The sequence below is a fragment of the Saccostrea cucullata genome, unplaced genomic scaffold (genome assembly GCF_032062105.1).
Source record: "Saccostrea cucullata isolate Sc308-1 unplaced genomic scaffold, CSIRO_AGI_Scuc_v1 ctg198, whole genome shotgun sequence".
Lineage (NCBI taxonomy): Eukaryota > Metazoa > Mollusca > Bivalvia > Ostreida > Ostreidae > Saccostrea > Saccostrea cuccullata.
This window is the reverse complement of record NW_026931182.1, coordinates 105,138-128,627: the sequence shown is the minus strand read 5'-3', so window position 1 is coordinate 128,627 and position 23,490 is coordinate 105,138. Positions and strand designations below refer to the sequence as shown.

Genomic DNA, 23,490 nt, shown 5'->3' with positions numbered 1-23,490 from the left:
GGAGACTAATTCTTTCAAAACTTGGAATTCGATGGGCACTTATTGTGCTCTTTTATTGACCGACCTCTTGTTATGTTTCTATGAAGCAGAATCAGAATATATTTTTAAAAAACTTTACATGACACGAAGAAAACACTTGCTGTGAGGTTCATCTCAACGCTTAGAAGACTTAAGATCAAGTATCAATAGTTACTTTGGTTCATATGTCGACTCGATATATCCCAGTGAACTTTAAATGAATGTGCCATAGCTGTTTTATGTTAGAAAGTTTTACTGGCTATGGTAGACGAAGGCCTGTTGAAACTATACTGCAGAAGAAAAGAAATGATTTCTACATCTTTTCCAAAGTGAAGTTTCCGTATTTGTAAAAAACAATATTCCGTTATCACCTGTTGACAGGTGATATCACAGGTAAAACGTTGTATTATTTTACTTTCTAGTTATTCTCATTTGAAAAATGTGTTTTTTTCTTTTTTAACCCATGTCATTCCTGTTTGATAAAATGTGATTCCTATTCAATCAGTTGTTATTCTTGTGCGAAAAGAGGTTATTTCTGTTCGAGAATATTCATCACCTTTAAGTTGTTATTCTAGTTGAAAATATGTGATTCCTATTCAATAATTTTCAAAAGTCATTTCTTCTTCATAGTATTCGATAATAAAATGATTTATATTCAATGATCATGTTACACTGTAAACATAATTTTTTTCCTTAAAACATCGCATAGGAGAGATAAAGTTATGAAATAAGAGGTTTATCGAATAGGAATAGTATTTCTTTAGAAAAGTTATGGATGCTAGTATGTATGCTAGTAACTTTATTGCATATAAAACAAATAATTATCGAAAAAAAAGAAAAAAATCATCAAATTGGACTGACAAAATTAGCGAATAGGATCGCATGTTTTCATAATTATATGAATGACATCAAATAGGAAACGAGTTTTTTTCAGAAGAAAAGTATATTATGATATATGAATCATATTGTCAGATTTTCGTCAATGTGAATCACAATTTATGGAATAAAAATTACAAATTATCAAATAAGAATAACAACTAATCGAATAGGAATCACATTGTGTCGAAAAAGAATGATATGTTTCAGAATAAGAATAATCTCATTCTCATGGTTATGCTCCAAAAACGATCAATTTAAAGCCGCGGAAGGCGAATGACAGATAAGTTTGTTACAGGGATTTCACCAACCTTGTTTTAAGTAAGTATTACTTACATTGCTTAAATGATCTTTTTTACAAATAAAACTTATCATTGGATTCATTTTCGCCGATGAGTTTCATTCTATTTTTATTATGCACCTGGGTCGATAGATTTGAGGCATTTTTTTTTGTTCTGTCTGTTTGTCTGTTTATCTGTGTGTCTGTCTGTTTGTCTGTTGTCAACTTAAACCTTCGCCATAACTTTTAAACCATGAGAGATAGAGACTTCATATTAGGTATGCATACTCCACCAATGAGCCTACTTCAAATGATATCAAGTTCAATGAATTTGTGACCTCGACTGTGACCTATATGCTAAATTAACTTTTTTGAACTTTCCTCATAACTTTTTAACCATGAAAGGTAGAGATTTTATATTTCGTATGCATACTCTACTAATAAAACGCTTTCAAATGACATCAAATGTCATCATCAATTGCCTTGTGACCTTGACTGTGACCTACATGCTAAGAATAGCTTTTTGGAACTTTCACCATAATTTTTGAACCATTAGAGATAAAGACTTCATAGTTGGAATGCTTGCTTCACCAATTAAGTTCATTCAAATGACACCAAGGTCGAGGACCTTGTGACCCTGACTGTGACTTATCTGCTAAAAGTAATTTATTGAACTATGTTGCCGCCGGGCGCATAATGTTTCACAAACACATCTTGTTTTATATTAATTTTGCTATTTTTCATACTGAATTTGATTAGATCGGATGTCCTACACACCTGATCAATTTTCTAGACATCAGATTACCAGAATTTTTGTTTTAAGCACTTTTCATAGTTTTGTAGTTATTTGTGGATGCTATGAATTTTAACAAGAATTGTCAAAAAATTGTTATGCTTGAAGGTATCTGAAATCATGTACTGATCAAAATGTACATGTATACACGGGATGAAAGGTTAATTTCTATTATTCTTGAAAAGGGAAAAATGAAACCGAAATATGAATATATAGATATACTGATAAAAAACAACGTCCCAGTTCAAAAATTGTTCAAACTCTGAGGTGGGGTCAATATCCAACAGGGTCAATTTTCAACTTGTTAAAGTATTCAGGGACAAGAAAAAAAAATATCAAGCTGTTAAAAAATGACCCCGGATATAAATTCAAAGATTTTTGGACTCAATTTTCAACGGAGAAGAAACATCCTCCGTTCAATATTCAACGTTGAAAAATGAACCCTGGGCAATTTCAACTCGGGTCAATATTCAACGTTACACAGGTGTAACGACAAAAAGTGACTCCCGTATTGGCCAGAATAGACTAGAATATTTTCTACGTCGAAAAATGACCAACTTTTTTGTAGAAATTATAATAAAGTTTCCACAGTTTTCCTTTTCTTCTTTTCAAAGGTCATTTTCTAGTTGGTGTCAGTAAGAGATTTTAAAAAGTTTCCATGATTGTAAATTTCTTTTTACTCAGGAGAAATAATTTGAAAATATCAAAATAAAATGTTATTTTTCAAAAGTTTAACATTTTTTGGCGCATAAAAGGAGCTTGCTTAGAAAATTAGATAAAAAAACTAGTTTTCTATGAATGAAGTTTCAAACTTCTCATAAACAATTGGGATGGTTAAATTTTTAAAAATAAGTACTAAATTAAAATGCTTCTGACCGATGATAAAAGGGAAATAAAAAATGATTTGCTCAAAACCTTATAAATGTCTTTTATCGTTCAAATTGTTGGTGTCAACATAACCCTACGATTAACTACAGAAAGAAGTTTTCGTCATATCAAAAATTAGCACATGTCGTTTTTTCCCTTTCTAAATATACTTAGATGTGATGATTTTAAGAGTTTTTTTTTTTACCAATTGATAATATATATATATATATATATATATATATATATATAGGGAGACAGATTCCGAAGGTCGAGAGTTCGGCCCCGGGCTGGGGCGGGGGTGGGTGTCCATGTAAGAGTGAATTTCTTTGTGCTTTCTATATTAATATTTCTTCACTTAGGGCAGTTATGTTAGTTTAAGAGTTGTTGTAAAATGTGCTTTATAAATAATAATTAATTTCATTACAACATGTATTGGTAACAATCCTCTGTTAAAACTAATGTCCAAATAACTGTATCTCACTTCTATTCTCAATGACCGTGTAGTGTAGGGCAGCGCCGCGAGAATTCCATCGGCATCGAAAGCAAGTTTTTTGACTTGCCTAGATAGCCGAGCGGTCTGGCGCGCTGTTCCTGCTCTGCTGGCAGACAGATTCCGAAGGTCGAGAGTTCGGCCCCGGGCTGGGGCGGGGGTGGGTGTCCATGTAAGAGTGAATTTCTTTGTGCTTTCTATATTAATATTTCTTCACTTAGGGCAGTTATGTTAGTTTAAGAGTTGTTGTAAAATGTGCTTTATATATATATATATATATATATATATATATATATATATATATATAGAAAGCACAAAGAAATTCACTTTTACATAGATACCCACTTCCGCCCCAGCCCGGGGTTGAACTCTCGACCTTCGGAATCTGTCTCCTAGCAGTGCAGGAACAGCGCACTAGACCGCTCGGCTATCTAGGCAAGTTAAAAAACTTGCTTTCGATTCCGATGGAATTGTCGAGGCGCTGCCCTATACTACACGGTCATTGAGAATAGAAGTGAGATACAGTTATTTGGACATTAGTTTTAACAGAGGATTGTTACCAATACATGTTGTAATGAAATTAATTATTATTTATAAAGCACATTTTACAACAACTCTTAAACTAACATAACTGCCCTAAGTGAAGAAATATTAATATAGAAAGCACAAAGAAATTCACTTTTACATGGATACCCACTTCCGCCCCAGCCCGGGGTTGAACTCTCGACCTTCGGAATCTGTCTCCTAGCAGTGCAGGAACAGCGCGCTAGACCGCTCGGCTATCTAGGCAAGTTAAAAAACTTGCTTTCGATTCCGATGGAATTCTCGCGGCGCTGCCCTATACTACACGGTCATCAAGAATAGAAGTGAGATACAGTTATTTGGACATTAGTTTCAACAGAGGATTGTTACCAATACATGTTGTAATGAAATTAATTATTATTTATAAAGCACATTTTACAACAACTCTTAAACTAACATAACTGCCCTAAGTGAAGAAATATTAAAATAGAAAGCACAAAGAAATTCACTTTTACATGGATACCCACTTCCGCCCCAGCCCGGGATTGAACTCTCCACCTTCGGAATCTGTCTCCTAGCAATGCAGGAACAGCGCGCTAGACCGCTCGGCCATCTAGGCAAGTTAAAAAAACTTGCTTTCGATGCCGATGGAATTCTCGCGGCGCTGCCCTGTACTACACGGTCATCAAGAATAGAAGTGAGATACAGTTATTTGGACGTTAGTTTCAACAGAGGATTGTTACCAATACATGTTGTAATGAAATTAATTATTATTTATAAAGCACATTTTACAACAACTCTTAAACTAACATTACTGCCCTAAGTGAAGAAATATTAATATAGAAAGCACAAAGAAATTCACTTTTACATGGATACCCACTTTCGCCCCAGCCCGGGGTTGAACTCTCGACCTTCGGAATCTGTCTCCTAGCAGTGCAGGAACAGCGCGCTAGACCGCTCGGCTATCTAGGCAAGTTAAAAAACTTATGTTTTATATTTCTGTAAAAGAAGTTTTTTTTACATGTCCGTCTGTCTGTTTTTCTGCAAACACTTTAACATTAGCCATCACTTTTGACTGGATGAGACTATGGCTTTCATGTATTTTTTGTGACAAGACCTTTCTTTGGGTACAACCAATTTTGACCTTTTGGCTTAAGAATTGGACACACTTTAACACAAAAATTACACAAAAAATTGTACTTTGGCTTTCACTTTTGGACGTTATGTGCTAGGACCTTAGCTATCAAAATAATGACATGAAAGACTAAGAGTTCATTTTTTTATTGTAAAGTAAATGTCTAAGAAAATCTCAGAAGAAAGGGGATGTTACAGCAACCGTTTATCAGTTGCCAGTTGGCTAAACGGTGTTGAAAAAAGGTGTTTTCTTTTAAATGAATTTATAGGTATCGATAAATTTTCATGATGTTATATAAAATGATGAGGTTTATTTTAAAATACATCTATATTAATGGGAGGCGTTAAATACTCTTTTTGTTTCAATAAAACATTAATTTTGTATCCTTTTTCAAACGAAGAATATTCTGCCTTGAAAATTAAATGAAAATAAAATTGTACTTAAAACAGAATGACTTTCTTATAGCCAACTTGTTTTGTACGTGTGTAGCAAAATACAACTTCTGTATTACCCGTATAAACTCGCCTATAAGACGGTCCGCCTATAAGTCGGTTGTATTTTTTGAGTTTATTTTGGAGGGATTTGCGATTGACCCGCCTATAAGTCGGTACAACTTTTTGCCATAATCATTGGACATTTTATATCAATGCACTGATGTTTTTAGCTGTTTTTATTAATATTTTTCGAAATAACGCCGATATTTAGTTCTTAATCATTAAACAAATATTTAATGCACAAAATAAAACGATTATAATTAGTGAATACTTGTACTATTTGTATAATCTTTGAATGCATAAACTATTCTACATATAATCTAGACTTTGTTCTTCAGCAAATGTCTGAAATATATAATTATGGAATGCTACATTTCACTTTACAGAAAAATACCAATATCTTTATGACTCGCCTATAAGTCGGACATAGAGTTTTGGACTAAAATTTAACTCCCAAAATACCGACTTATAGGCGAATATATACGGTCAGTACTCGAAACATAAATTGATACTTAAAGGATACTTAAAGGATTACAACTGTATCGTATAAGGACAGATGACACAAACAATTTCTTTTCAATGGAGGAGACTTATATATCATGTCACAGGGTTAGAAAAACGGTAAACTCCTTCGAATTCTTTCTCCTTAGTCTTGAAAAATGAAATAAACTTGGAAAAAATTGATTAATAATTCAATAAAATTACAAATATGAACAAATCATATCATACTTAGAAAAGTTTCACAGATGAAAAAGACAAATCATGTTAGCTTAGTACTATAAACTTTTAAAAATTACACCAAGCCAGGTAAATTTTATGAGTCAAGATGGTGAAAAAAATTATAATAACTGCACCTATTAGCAAAATACCTTTACATGTACCAAAGTCAAAAAGTTCTTTGTAAGAAGAATTTTAGCTCGATTAAAAGAGGCAAATAGTCCTTTTCAAAAAAAAATCTTAAACTAAAGAAACTAACATCTATCCTCCCAAAAAGACTGTACAAATGCAACAAAGTATTGATGAAGATAAAAATCTCTTGCTTATATCTGATGAATTTGAAGAATGCATGCATAATAATGGTGAGGAATTCTTAAAATGATTACACGGTGATAAGTACTGTACAGATTAAATATAAAATCACATGTTAATATATCGAACAATGATTAAGCTTAAATGTCCATCAAAGCAATACAGATCAAAAGCAGAAAAAAAAACACGGACATCTCAAATTGCATAGTTGTTTCAGTTCCCATAGAGGAGTTAATACATTTATGTCAATCAATTTTATTGTATTATTCCTAAATGTGAATAAAGTTTACAAAATGTTTGTTCAAAAATATCTTTTGACCGACAAAATTGAAACCACGTGTTTTATAGTTGATTGGTCAGAGGGTTTAGCATTGTTTTATTCTGTGTATTTATAGCTACATTTAGAACATAACCTACTTATTCAGCAAATCAAATGCTTCCATTTCTCTCGAAGAATTGATTCTTCATGGTGAAGAATTCTTCTATTTCTGAAAAATTCAACGGTGTCCGATTGCTTCACTTGACAGTTATATGGGTGTGTCTTCATTGGTCTTTGTTCAGTACACAAAAAGAAAATATTCAAAACCCACGTGCTGTTTACAATCATGATATTTAACCTTTCTATGCCTTGCTTCATTTTTTTCCCACTGTAATCCTTTGTCGCCTTTTTGAGTATTATTTTTTTCACTTTTCGGTAAATACAGAAAATACAACCATCGTCATGTATACCAGACACGAAACTTGTCTTTGAAGACAGAATCAATCACAATTTTCATCATTTTTTTTATTTGATATTAGACAGTCATACCCACTCCTGCTGACTAGGGCCTTGTCATCTTTTTAAAAAATGTAGATATTACGATTCTTGTTACATGGGTATTCATAGGCGTCGGAACCGGGGGGGGGGGGATCTTAGCCCCCACTTTTTGCAAATATATACATAATATAGGCATTGAAAATTGGGGTTTATCTTTTTTTGTTGGATTAACCCCCCCCCCCTTCAATTTGCTTCCGACGTCTATGGTATTCATTAATTCAGTAACTGTAATATCTTCACCATACCATTTCCCCAGTAAATCAAGGTATTTCATATAATCCCATGCTATCCTGAATGGGTTGGGAGTCCATTTTGAAACCGCGTGTGTTCGATATTTACTGCGTGCTCGATATGTACAACGAGCGGTCAAGTTGAGCCTTATATATGACACAACCGTGGGAGGAGTTTATTTTTAATCCATGCATTTGATTGGCTGAGGTTCTGTTCTAAGTCAGTAAGATCATATGAAGAGAAATCTTCGTCACGAAGAATGGGCTCTGCTTCGCTCCGCCCATTCTTCATGACGAAGATTTCTCTTCATATGATCTTACTATTACATGTATTCACGGATATCAATCATGACTTCCATATTTGGAAATCGTCCACACTTTCATTAATTGTTAAGCTTTTATTTGCACACTGAATTTTTCAGTTAAAAAAATCGTAACAATGTGCTCACGGCGGCTATGAAAGGAAACAGGGCGACCCTGGGAATGCTAGCATTTTTATGACCTCATAGACTGGTCTGCCTGTCTTATATCCGATAAAAGACAGGCAATACCAGTCTACTTGATCTCACCTCTGTTTTCAAAGATATCGCTTCTCACAATTTTTATAGTTGAATGAAAATGACTTTCGCTAGTTATATATATTTTATTATATATACGTATTTCATTAATGTCACAGTTCCATAAAACATACATGAAGTTAATCACATATTAACCGGTAATAATTTATTTCCATAGTTCGTACTTGGTTTCCTACTGGTGCAAGGGAAAATGCACACATTGCTATATACTGCGTTCACATTACTCCTATGATTACTTGGATCTATTAATATTACAACTTAAGATCTGGAAAATTTATTCTATTTATGTTTTTCTATTTTTAGACTACATATTGGCTTGTATCGCACACGTGGGTTTTGCTATTCAACTTTGAATTTGTTGGTATTGTAATATTAATTGATAAGTGCAACTAAGTTATTTGGTAAATACTATCTATATTTAAACTATTTAGACAAAAAAATATCATTTTAATTGTAAAATGGACCAAAATATGATTGGTGGAAATATATCTTTCTATTGACAGGTAAGATTAATAAAAAGGTCACCCCCCCCCCCAAAAAAAAAAAAAAAAAAAAAAAAATTTCATACTTCGTGTAATAAAGCACACCCAAAACAAACCTTAATTGTTATTACAATCTTAGAGAAAAATAAATATATTATTTTAAATATTTATAACATAATTTTTCAACGTTAATAATAATAATTTCGTTCATTTTTTTCCAAAAATAGTTTGAGTGTTTCAGAATCTTTAATTTTTTTTTTTTTTTGGTAAAATTTTTCTTTTCTTTTCTTTTCCGAGTAATAGAAAATCATAATGAGTTTTAACTTTTTTCCCAAAAATAGTTTGAGTGTTTCGGAATCTTTAATTTTTTTTTTTTTGGTAAAATTTTTCTTTTCTTTTCTTTTCCGAGTAATAGAAAATCATAATGAGTTTAACTTTTTTTCTACTGAGAGATGCATATGTTTTACAATTTTACAAGTTAAATCTCTTACTTTTTCTTAAATTGAGATAGAAGTAGAAAGATTATCTATAATAAATAGAAGTAAATTTAGGAAAAAATAGAGTAAATTATAAGACGTACCAAAGGCATAAATATACTAGGTAAGATACTCCTATCCAAGGTGACCAAGTAACTGTTATTACACAGAATAAAAGTCATATACTTGCAACCTAATTCTTAAGTTGTTTGCGTAATGTATATATTACTTATGTAAAACGATAAGATTAAAAAAAATGCGTTACCTTTTTTCTCATTTTATTATGCATGTATACATTGTACAGAGCAAAACTTTCCTGAGTGTGTCAGTAAATATTTGATTTTTAAAAAAATCTTTTGAAATGTAGACAATTGTATAATTATATTTAATATATGGTTGAATAATTTCCATATCTCTGATTGGCTGAGATCCAACTATGTTAGATAAATACTACGTTGTATTGACCTGCACGTGACGTTCCAGGTGAATACAAGGATTTATTTCCTCTACATTGATCTAAAAATAGATCGGGAAATTCCAAACTCATACAAATTGTTTTGAAAAGCTATTTAAACGACTTAATTTTTTTCCTGTGAGCAAAACATAATCGAATATATATTTTTCGGTAAGGGTAGTAAGAGGGGATGCAGGGATATACCCCTCCCAATACTTTTTTTCTGAACAACAACTTTTACTTTTTGGTAGTTTTCCCTGATAATACTCTTACCTTTCAAAATCTATCCTATATAAAAGACTGACATTATATTTTTTTCATGGCAATTATAAAATTGATCAAAAAAAATTCAAATTGATATGACTGATAAGGCTTATTTGCGTTTTATTTCTGTTTCTCTTTTGTATTTGGCTAGGACTTAATTAAATGCAAACAAGTAAAGGGCTTTATAATTTCATCAATGAAACATACAATAAAACAGTTATTGCTGTTTTTGTCGGTCAATACAATGATTTTGCCATTTTCGAAGTACAATATTCACCTCGCCCTTCGAGCTCGGTGAATATTGTTCTCCTCAGATGGCTGTATAATATCTGAGTATAATCAGCTTTAGTCGACAAAACTTATTATTCATTGGGGTAAAAATATATTGGCATTTTAATTCCTTTCTTTGACGCCTTGGACAAACCTACTCGGAAATCGCTTTCACATATTCTGTTATTTTCATGCTCCACAGTTATATCATGCAATTAAGTGTTATTAAAGATTATATCTCTAAATATTGTCACATATATATATATATATATATATATATATATATATATATATATATATATATATATATATATATATATATATATATATATATATATATATATATATATATATATATATATTCCGTCGAAATATGGCTAGAATATTGCCAACTCGGCGTTAAACACTATACAATATACTAATCGTCATAATAGACAACTTTTTTCTTTTGATATTATTTCATTGAAATTTTACTTCATCTTTTTAACGTCTTTGTGGATGAAAATGTCGAATGCTTTGAAAATTTTACATACTAATTTTAGATTTCGTTATCGAAGTTTGATTGCGGTGGGAGTGGGGTAGGTGGGGGGGGGGGAGGTGGCAGGTACCAAACAGAGTCTTTTACTACTTATTTCATCCATTTAAATTGTATACTTTACGTATTACAGATATTTATCTAATTTGTTTTGTAAAAAAAAAATCAAAATCTGAGGCGCTCAAGTAATATGGTTATTGATAAGTGTTCGTAAATGGTCAAACTCACACAGTCGTCAAATTTAGAAACAACCACAAAACACTATTAAGGCCAGCATTTTTTATTTTTAGGTTTACGAACATCAGAATGAAAAAGTCCCGTAGGAGGAGGAAATAAAAAAAAAAAAAATTATATTTTGGATACATTATCGACTTTTCTACATTAATTTTTGCTTCTTTTTTTATGCTCTCCAAACAGGCTTCTTGCCACTGGACACATAAGGGTTACAAAGGGGAAAATACAATCTTTAATTGTTTAATTCATCATCTACCAGTTGGAGGCAGTGATATAAATCTTTTGATGTTGGACAAAATACAGATTTTTTTTAAAAAATCAATTTTTTAAATCTCTTTTAATATAGCTTCATTTTTGTTTTAAATGTGTCTTAGGTAGAAATTATTCTAAAATATTAATATACTCGAGACCTATAAAAGTAAAAAATTCCTTTCATAGAACAGACAGGGAGTATTCCCAAGGAGTATTGAGGAGTAGGGTGGAATTTTTTTCAATTAAGCGTAAAATAATTTTTCTGGCTGCCATAAACGATACTACATGCCTGTATATATTTGTATATTATTGTTTATAAATAGCTGAAATATTTTATTTCTTTAGGCTATTGTTTATTTCTTCCTCAAATGGACTTAACTTCTCCCATAGTTTTATTCATTACATCTGATGCATAAGTGACCCTTTTCTGAAGAATGATGCTAAGACTGTTAGCTATGACAGAAACCTAAAGAATGTTTCTGACATTAGCTACCACGGGCAGTTTTAAACCTGTGGGAGGAAAATAATTTACAATTACAGACAGTTACTTTTGAATACGGATTATCTCACCAACATGTCACTTTGCAACAAAGTCGTCAGCATTTTATTGTTCTCTGAGCGGGTGAAACGTTTTGAATGGCACTCCTATCGATAAATATTTACATTAAACCAAGCTTTAGTGCTGCTATGGACTTTACACAAATCTCCCATCATTACCCGCCATGTTCATTTAAAACCGGAAGTACGAGATCGTAAATTTGAAATCTCGATCCCGACTCAAATTTGACATCGGAAAGAAAAAATTCTGTTTTTCTCAATTTTATTTTTTTTCTGAAAATTCAAAAACTTGAGCGGCGGGTTTGTAAACCTAAAAATAAAAAAATGCTGGCCTAACTAATGTTAAAGGAAGTTCAAAACAATAGCACAAACACCCTAGCTTAGTAACAAACTTTTGATCAAGAGAAAAAAAAATCTACGGCCTTTGAAGTTTTATAAGTTTATAATAAGTTTTCAATAAGTTTCGGTTATTAGATTGCCGTCTATACCTTTATATACATTGTACTAATACATCTTATAATGATACAAAAATATGTGTAACAATCAAAGAAAATTTTCTCTTCAAGATCTTTGGGATAATCAACATGTTAAGGGAAAGTAATATTATTTCTTACAGTTATTTCTTCACATTTACATATGCTAGTTTTACACATATTACGTATATTTATGTTTTGAAGTTTGATTGTTTGCGTTTGTTTATGTGTGCAACGCAACAATTGAAAAGAAAATACGCACATGTATGCCTCGGCAGGACTTACAAGTACTTGTAATGTGAGTAATGTAAAATTAATTAAAAGTTTTTGTTAAAAAGATCATGAAGGTTATCTACTTTTCTTTAAAACATTTTTGATAAGTCACATAAATTATGTTATAACCTAAATATTTATAAATGTTGAGGGTTGGTATTTGTCTTATTGAAATAATATTTTGAAATATCAAAATACCGTTTCAACAAATAAAATTCGTGAATTAAATGAAAGAAATTTCCCCCTAGTCACTTTTTGTACTTTTATTGCCCTATCAAAATATTGTATTAATGAACTTGAATAATGATTATGTCTACCTTCAAAGAATATAATAAAATCCACATAGTAAAGTTCTTTAGAAATAAGTCCACGTCAATGGTAACATTCTACACTGATCAACTGCTTTCAAAATCAAAAGAACGGAATGATATCATAATATAGCCAATGTGCATGCGCTGTAATACCAGGCTAATTTATACAGCAGTACAACTGTACATTAAAATTACATGATGTCACGGCTTAAGAAGAAGTGCATGTAGAACAATATCATTTGGCGACGTATTTTCATTTGAATGTCAAAAAAAAAATACATGCGAAAAGCAGATTTAAATCAACTTTGTACAAGACTGCAACTCAATTGCCACAATATCGCATCATATTACCCGCATATAATATTCTTTAGATATTTTGATCTTAAAAGTCGCAATGCTATAATTATATGCCATTTGTGATCATTCGTTCTTTTGTAATGATTTCGGTATTTTCAGAGTTGACCATGCGGGATTCTCAATTAGTATCTATTCAAGTCACGTGACTTTAATTGAATATAAAAAGCAAGACTCTGCAGTCATCAAAGAGAGTGCGTTGGATGCAGCCAGGGATAGAAGACGTGAAATAAGATTTCGCTTGTTGTATTCCTAGCCTGTTTTACAGTTAGAGAGTAAATTTGGAAGGCCATTCTGTCGCAAACTATGTTGACCTCTAATATAGAGGCTAGCCATAGTTGGTTGTGTCACGTATGCATTGGCTAACCAGTCCGTCCAGGCTGCCATGTTAATTGTCCATCCTGAATAAGAAATTTCAATGAGTGTAGTGGTTAAAGGGCTATCACAGTATATGTGGTAGTCCGAGGGCGACTAGGCATCTTATTTTAATTAATTGTTAGGGTAGGACTACTCGTTTTATTGTTGCTTGCCTCCAATTGTTAAATTAATTTACCATTTTATTTTTGTTTACCTATTAGGTTAGGACATACTTGTATATGTTACAATGAATTTGTAACGTATTTCACGTATTTTCTTACCCGTTCAGTAAGCACATGTATTAACTGGCTGTTCTAGGAAATACATGTAATAACTGAAAGGGTAACGTATTACATGTATTTACTGAAAAAATTAGAGAGTTTCATACGTTTTTTTTTCTGATACTATATTGTATTACTAACATTCTTCTAAAAACAACATGACTTTATATATAGCAGTATTTAAACATTTAATTTAGTAAGGATGTAGAATAAAATATATGGAGATACTTTTTAAATTGTTAAGAAGAAACATATGACTTGTGTTAAAAGCATTTCGTTTACTTATTAGTTATTACTTAATGTAAAATGTTTCTTCAATGGAAACAAAGTAACGAATTAAATCTTCTGAAGATGTCCTTCTCTTTATTAATTATTCAAGATCTCCAATTTTAAGAACTTCAAATCTGTAAATATATGAAAGTATCTAAAGTATATCTGTAAATGTGCTGCTTAATTTATGCGCATAAAATATGCACTTACATGTACTCTATCATTATTTCTACCATCTTTATTAAATTTACTCATGCAGTGAAAGCAAGCTCTATTTATCTGTCTGTCTTATAAGATTTTATCAATTTATATTTATAATATCATAAACAAAGCACAAAATACTACGTCACTAAATTTAATGTACAATTATCTATTTTAAAATCACAAACCTTGAAAACAGACAATCTTCTCTTGTCTTTCTTGGATTCTGTTCCAGAGTCAGCGCATTAAGCCTTTCTACAATTCCATCCAACTTTTCTTTTGAGACTTTGTCAAATTATCATTTTGAGAACATGTACTAGTATAGATATCCTGTGTAAAAATCCTCCCCTTTTCATTATCCATTTTAAATGGAACGTGAACCTTCCAAATGCCCATTGGCTTTATATATTAAGTGTATGTACAACAAGTTAATGAACATTACTCAGTATTAGTCAGTAGAGGTAAAGCAAAGATTTAAATGACTGTACATCAATAAAATAATTCATAGTATTAAAGTAGACAACCAACACACTGTCAGTAAATTCACGAAAAAAGTACAGAAAATTTTAGTAAATACATGTATTCCCTAATAGAAAACAGTAAATACATATATTTCCTAAGCAGTATGGGAATTTCATGTATTTCCTAAAATTCGGGAAATACGTGAAATTCCTGATTACACATATTTACTGTAACATATATTTCGGTAGTCCTTTCAAACACCATACCAATTATTTCCAATCATTTAATGTTGAATACCCCAAACCCTGGAAATGACCAGGTACGATCCCCGTGATGTATTGTAAATACGTTACACTTTTATTTTCTTTTAATTTCTTATTTATACTCTAAATAGCAACATCCGTCGAAGAAGGTAAGATTTTTGACATGCGCCCAAATGTGGATATACAATGCAAAGGAAGTTGATGTTTTATAAAGCTAAAACTGTATGTTGCTCATATAGACTAGGTTAACCTTTGTGTTCAATCTCACACAGGCGTTTAATATAGTTTTTCTTAAAAACTTGTTTGGTGTGAAAAAAAATCTGATATTTGAAAATTTACCCAATGTCATCTGCAAGAGCACGGCAACTGATCTATTTTCCAAATCGTAATATCCATATTTGCGGTTGTTGGGTTACTATCTGATGATTAATCCAGAATGATCGGCGATCCCGTAAGTAAAGCTTTCACTTAATATCGAGCCTTGTTTAAAAGTCTCCGGATAATATGATTTAGATTCATGCGTAAAACACTGTTTTAAAGGTATTTATATGTAGCCAGACTGATCCTCTTTGTGATTATGTTGCAATCTGGATTGTATCTCACAATATTTTTATTGATTGAAGTATTTAAAGCAAGCATTGTATTAGATATAGAAAAAATAATTGCTAACAATGTCTGCATGCACCCCCCCCCCCCCCATTTCTTTCTCAGTGCCTTGCCTCCTTGGTACAAGAATTTGATTGGCACAAAAATATTCATCATTTTTTAAAAATGAACCAGTTTTGTATTAAAACTATATGATTTTCTTTTGAAAGGTGAAAAGAGGACGATACAGTGAATATATTGTTCTTTATTATTATGAAATAGTTGCATAACTTTTCACATTGTGGCTTTCAAATCATGCATTTGTGCCATGATCGGTTACGGGTATTTCTCTCGAGTTTCCCTTTAAATATATTTATCGTATTTAGTCGGGTTGCTCATGCAATAAAACTGCACAATGAGTGTTGAAAAAATGTAACAAAGAACCCGACATAATATAGAATAAAAATAAGTCCATGTCAATGGAAAGTTACTACAATTAAGCGTTGCTTTCGAAATCATGTGAATAGAATAATATATTATAACCACTTTATACATACAGTGCAATGCTTATTCGTAGCCTAACCACTGCAACAACTATTTCATAAAAGAAAATAATTCTACATGAAAAGAATATAATAAGCTTTATCGTTAATAAATAATACCGTATTTCGAAATTCGACTTGCAAAATTCTAATTTGGAAACCCGACGTCATTATCCATGATCTAAAAAAAACCTACTATCCAAGGGATGATCTAAGATTTCCTTTACGATGTTTTGACAATCAAGAAATTGAAATATATGTTTTTCTCTTTTTAAAGAATGGGTTATTTGAGAAAATAATAATGTAAGAAAAATTGATTCATTGATTGTATACTGTTTAACGTCCCTCTCCAGAATATTTCACTGATATGGAGACGTCATCATTGCCGGTGAAGGACTGCAAATTTAGGCCTATGCTCGGCACTCAGGGCCATTAAGCAGGGAGGGATCTTTATCCTGTCCCACCTACTGTGACACGGGGCCTCGGTTTATACGCTCTTATCCGAAGGACCGCCCCATTTAGTCGCCTTTTACGACAAGCAAGGGGGTACTGAGGACCTATTCTAACCCGGATCCCCATGGGGCTAATGTAGGAAAGAATGTGAATAATGTAAGAAAGAATGTGAAACGTAGAAAACGAAATAAAAATGAATTTTTGGATTTGTTTAGAAAAATATGCATAAGTTCTTTATTTTGCTTGTCAAAGCTGAACACGAAAAGAAAAATAAACAGGTAAAAAGAATTTGTTAGAGCTCTCGTTATATCTGTAGACCATTATAAATAGAGGGAATCACGTTGTTAAGAGTAAAGAATTACCATCGGTGTATACGAACGTATGCTATTCATAACTCAGAAGCGACAAAAATATCTATACTTCTTCCAATGCAGAAAAATCAGAGACTAAAGACACCTATAACAATTGCACAGTTCAGTGGAGTATACAAGCAAACACAAAATATTTGCGCTAATGAAGTAAAGTGAACAAAGATTATGCAAAATACTACACGTACATAAGAATATTAAAATAATACACGTATATAATAATATCATATGTTGTCGATAGATTACGTCAATACCCCACTGGAAAGGTAATAAAGTACTCAGATATACATAGAGCAGTAGCCAGTTTTACATTAAAAATAAACTTGAAATAACTGCTTAATAATAAGAACAGAGATTTTGCGATGATTATCATATGCATGTAAAAAGATGGGTTTTTTTTAAATCACGGGAAGAGCAGATTATCATATGCATGTCAAAATGTTTTTTAACACGCGAAAAGCAGATTTAAATCGTCTCTGAGGAATACTGTATAACTCAAGTGCCAGAATATAGCATTACATTACCCAACATACCCGACACAGTGTATACGATTCAACTTAAAAAAAAACATTTTCCATAGGATAACTTTAACTTAAAAGATGCAATACTATTCCTTGTTTTTGTGATTATTTGTCATTTTATTTTAAATAGCAACACCCATCGAACAAGGTCGGTCGCTTGATACCCTTGGAAAAGTGTTTAAACCATGTATATTGTAAATGAATTTTACATAAGGAATAACTGTCTAATTTTTTTTTTATTTCATGATGTGACTAATCGAGTGGCTTGCGTGATGTTTATGCATAAAATTATCACGCAATGTATTCAAATGATCATCGTCATGAAATAATTAAAAAATGTGACAGTTATTCCTTATATTTACATGCTCTTGATTCTGCCAATCCACATGTTAGAAGCCCTGGTTCTGTCTGTATTTGTCCCGCTTGCACGTGATTTTTTTAATGTAAAAAAAAAAAAAAATTGGCAAGATACATTGAGTGTGTGTCCTTGCAATAAATCGACTTTACAGGGACCTTCTATTACTTTTTCAAAGAATCTGCATACAAACACAAGACAGTATCACTTGTCTAGATAATATACGGACATTATATAAATGAAAAAATGAAACAGACATTGCATCCAAGGTAAAGGCCTTTTATATAACTACAAATAACATTTTATTTGAAAACAAAAATCTTTTTTTATTGTATAAATGATTTTCATTCCCTTACCGGAAGTTCATTTTAAACCCTCTTAATTGAAAAGACAACTTTTAAAACATCCCTCGTTCCGATCATTTAATTAAAACGACTAGCCCGCAATGTACAACATACGCAGCCCGATTTCTACCATGCATTAGGCTTATCAATGTCTGAGCGAAATAAATGTTCTTGGGCATTTTTAAAAGTCTGTATTTTTCAGATACCGAGGTCGAATATTTTCTAACTTAGTTTCGTAGTTTAGTAACTCTTAGACTTCAAGGAAATGTCATTAATGCTTTTGAAACACATGAGCCCGAAAAGTCGTTATGTAGTGTATATTTGCATTTGTAGCTTTCCTTCTTCTTTATTTTGAGAATTTCAAGCAAAAGCAATGAAAATGTGTGCCTTCAGTCATTTTAAGGAAATACAGGAATCACATCCGGAAAAGAAAGAATGATACCGTATAAGCAGAAATTTTAGCGAGGATTTAATTTTGGCATTATAAGAGAGAGTTTCATAATCGCTAATATTGAATATCGCTAAACAAATTTTGAGCTTTATTTGCAATAGCATTTTAAAAATTAAAACCCATCTTTAAGGACAAATCGCTAAATTTGCGTCTCGCTAAAATTTCCACTTATATGGTATTATTCCGGAATTTTAGTACAATACTGATATAATAACAGGTACATAACCTTAAAAACCCCGAAAAGTGTCAATAATTATCCAAAAAATGCTTATTTTAAAATAAAAACTCTAAAATCAACTTTCGGTAATGAAATGAAAATCAATCAACCGTTAAATAATTGATTTGGGAAAGTAAAAGATGTTTCATACGCCACCATTCCACCAAAAATATAGCCCCTGCTAGTTTTCATACGCGGTTCACTATTACTATTAAGTTGTAGAATTATGATGAGGAAAGAAGTCTTTAGAATCTCTTCCACTTATATTATTATATTTGACACATTATCAAAATTAATGTACTTTGAATATTTCATCTAGTCATAAACCAGAGAAGAATCCTACCTTAAGAAATAAAGTCTGCGTTATCGTAAATGCTGCAGGATAACCTCCACGGGTTCGAAATTCTTTTTGAAAAATAAAGGCTAAGTCGTAATCCGAGGATTTATATTCCAAACAACATTTTGAGATCGAAGGTTATCTTGCATCATTCACGACAAAAAGGACGTTAATTTTAATCCTCTATAGGGAAACGAATAAGGTAATCATGTCTCAAGTACGCTCTTCATTTAACACCGGGGGGTTTTTGTTTTGTTTTGTTTTGTTTTGTTTTTTTTTTTTTTTTTTTTGCTTACCTATGTATAAAATGCAGACAATTTAAACGTTCGTTGCATTTAAAATAGGCTTTTTAATACAAATTTATTCGTAAGCACTATTGATTAATTTTAATTAACAAAATCATGTTTTTATTTTATTTCTTTAAATTCGACTAAAATCACGTTATTTAAATTGCGTAGGGAGGACCGACATTCATTAGCAAAGTTATGCAATTTACAGTGTTCCGACTGGGAAAGACGACACATCGATGTTGTCTAATCAAGTATTTTGTCTTGGCCTTTAAATACACAATCAGACATATTGAGGATGTTGTATTCATTACAAATTGCTATTTCTCTTCATATTTTAGGTTGATATATCCCAGTGTCTTTGTCATATCTTTATAATTGGATAATGTACTGAGGAATGAGATGATTTCAGCTTTTGCATCATTAACTTTACTTATTTTTGTTTAAGGTAACATTACGCTATCACTCTCTGAATTCGATCAAATCTTAAATCGAGACAAGCTTGTCACACATATTCTGATGTTTGATTAATAGGCCTTTGTTTTTGTTCTAGATTTGAAAACAGAATATCCATCAACTTCAGCAAAACATAGGTTTCATGCAAGTAACAGGTCAACATGGAATACGCTCTCCACCCAGGCACCTGATCTCACCCCTGGAATAACTAGGAGTCCATGTTAAAGCCCCGTTCACAGGTTTATATATTTGAATTGTTTGTAGTTTTTATGAGATCGATCACTGTTTTTGTCTTCATCCAATTAGATTACTAAATAATCAAAAAATCCCTCTTATTTTAAAAGTTTTTCTTTTGCTTCTAGTACTTTAAGACCTAGATGTGATATGGGAGCTTTCACACTTTCACTTTTAGCAGTTAGCTTGGCTGTTTTCTTTCTTCTTTGCAGGTAAATATTGCTGCTTTATAACATTTAAACAAGAGAGCTGATGGGTCATACTCTATGAGTCACTGTGGCTTTGCTGTACCACATAAAAATATTTTCTTTTTCCTTTATATTCATATGTAACACTTGGATCACCGTTCTACAGAATCCGATTCCCTAACATATCAATTTCCTCATGATCCTTACGTCGCCGGTTTGAATCTCACTATGGGAAGTGGAGTCCGGTCGTTCGGATGAGACCGTATATAAACAGAGGTCCTGTGTCGCAGTAAGTGCTGGCACGAAAAAGATCCCTCTCTTCTCAGTGGCCCTGAGTGCAGAAAATAGGACCAATTTTGCAGCTCTCCTTCGGCAGGAGGTGGCTTCTCCATATGAGTGAAAAATTCTCTAGAAGGACGTTAAACAATATACAATCAATCATTCAATTTTCTCAAATATTAAGTATTAATTTTTTTTAAAACAGAACATAATGTAGGAATATCAATATGATTTGATTTACTTTCTGGAAATGACCACTTTTAGTAAAGTATTAATTGTTAATCATTGTCTTCATTTTTTTCCAGTTCAAAAGACTTGCCGAGTGTTCGATGTAAACATCTTCTTAATTTGGGTGTGAAAAAATGTGCAGAGGATGAAAAAGCTTCAGGAACTGTTAATGATACGTCCATTCCATCCATTTCTCCGAAGCAACTTAATAACACTGGAAAAAGAGAAAACAACAGCGCTCCTCTAAGCTCAATGAAAGAAAATTTACCAAATTTCTCAATTATTGGAATAGGCGTCGTGATCGTTGGTTTCGCTGCATTTGGAATATTCATTTTCATACTACACAAAAGGAATATACTTCCTAGAAATTTTTATCGTCCTAGCAATGATCTCAATAACCCTTCAGAAAGATATCCTCTGAATCAGGAAAATGAAATACAGGATAATCAATCATAGCTGAACAGACTCGAGGCACATGACAATGTGATCCAAAGCCACGCATAATTTTCATTGACTGTAGATGTTTTTTAATGTAACAGACATTACAGGTTAAATTTTACCCCGAAATTCTGGAAATCCAGTCTAGTGCTCTACCATGGGCAAGATAGTTAAAAGGGTAAACCCAGAAGCCGAACTGGTTGGAAGTTTCATCTATTCAGAAATATATGCCCTGGCTCTAAAACATATGAGGAGGTCTATATTGGTATTCAATCCACATGCCACAAAATACATGAACAGTAATGTAACACGGTCAGATTTGTTTAAAATTGAATGTAGGACTTTATATGAATCCGTTATACAAATACATGTAGCTAGAGTGCTCTGCCGACTGAGCTAATGTGTTTATCCAAAGCCCAAGCTAGGAGTAAGCTTGCCATTCCAAACTACAACATTTGTTTCCAGTGAAATCTCAGAGAAAAATGAGAGAAAATAATATGTCAGCGTGGGAATTTTTTTTGGAAGCAATAAATTGTGTTATACTAACAAGTGATCTGGTGCAATACTTTAACAATTTGCTCAATCAAAAGTTCCAGTCATTAGAATTTACATATATCTTCGCATAAAACAAGATCGTCGAATCCAATCAAAGAAATTTCAGGAAGGGCAGTTAAAATCAATTTAGTACAGAGAGACAATACAATATAGGCACTAGTGCTATCGTGTAAATGTTCAGCTCTCTTGAGTTGAAAGGTTGAAAGTAAAAGTCCATATCAGATGTTGTAACTTTGTGTTTAAGCTGCTTAGTGGCATAGTAGAACATATAATGTATGAATGGATGCATTTTTAGGTAGTTTTCACCTTTTTTTCATTAGAATGTAGCAATCTAATGTACATGTAGATATTACAGTATAAATCATATATCATTTAGAATAACATTGATCTCATGAAATATCGAATTGATTGTTTGATTGATTGATTGTATACTGTTTAACGTCCCTCTCCAGAATATTTCACTGATATGGAGACGTCACCATTGCCGATGAAGGACTGCAAATTTAGGCCCATGCTCGGCAATTATGGCCCTTGAGCAGGGAAGGATCTTTATCGTGTCACACCTGCTGCGACACGGGGCCTCGGTTTATACGATCTCATCCGAAGGACCGTCCCATTTAGTCGCCTTTTACGACAAGCAAGGGGATACTGAGGACATATTCTTACCCGGATCCCCACGGGGCAATATCGAATTGAAAGTATACGGAAAGAATAAAACAGGAAATTTAAAAAGAAAAGTTAAGAATTAAATGAAATCCCTCTTTTTTCATTTTAATATATTGCAAATGCGTCTATCGTAAAATAATTTCGTATTTATTTACTATGGGATGCAACTCGTACGAGTACATGCTGAAATTGAAAACTATTAAAGACATGGGAATGCTTTTCATATTTCAAGGCATGCAAATTTACATTTAAGGATAAAGTATTCACTAGTTTTATATAAACAGTTTCAAGTTGTTTTATTTTAATTTGTACTGTGTGTCCAAATCTTGTTGTTTATCTTGTTGGGTTCAGGTTAGTACATTGAGTCATTGAGGTCTTTTCACTTGTATATTTTCTTGTAAACAATGGTAAGATAATACAAATGAAAGCATTTTTTAATACTGTGCACAAATAACTCTTGACTTCTACAAAATTGATTGGTTTTATCCTTTTTGAAGGGTGTTCATTCACATCTAACAACAAATGGTTCTAAATATCGCAGTATGAAAACAATTTTAAAAGAACTTTAAGGAGGCTGGGGGGTTAACAAATTAACAAAAAAATACGCACCAGATTTAACTTATTTTTTTAGATACGGTATCTAAAGCTGTCAATTATCATTTGGCAAAGAAAAAAATCATACATTTTTGTTTTAAAATTTGATGATTTTTTTAAATATTTTTATATGGAGCTCTTCTTTTAAAGGGGATCAAAATAGTCTGAAAATGGCTGCCACACCCCAGCCTCGTTGAACTCTAGTTTTATTTTTTAATGTCGATCAATTCTTGCAATATCTTTTCCAACAGTTAGGTTAATTGATCAATAAGCTGATATACTTGTATACTCGGACTTTATACCTATCAATTGTTATAGAGGCAAAGTGTTATGTCTCAAAAACTGTCAATCTCATATAATAACAGTATGTACACATTTCTATTTAAACAATGTATTTAGAAAATACACAAGAAGACAGGTGTCCTTTTGCAATGTTTCACATGTAATCTAAGAATCATACTTATTATAAATCTTATTCTATGGACTATTCTTT

The 23,490-nt window shown here is 32.0% G+C and overlaps 1 long non-coding RNA gene across 1 annotated transcript; it reads left to right on the top strand.

The window, feature by feature from the left end:
* Window positions 1-19,916: 19,916 nt before the first annotated feature.
* Window positions 19,917-22,031, top strand: LOC134231701 (uncharacterized). Its single transcript, XR_009984604.1, has 3 exons — window positions 19,917-20,054; window positions 20,178-20,261; window positions 20,822-22,031. It is a non-coding gene; the product is annotated as an uncharacterized LOC134231701 (long non-coding RNA).
* The last annotated feature ends 1,459 nt before the right edge of the window (window positions 22,032-23,490 follow it).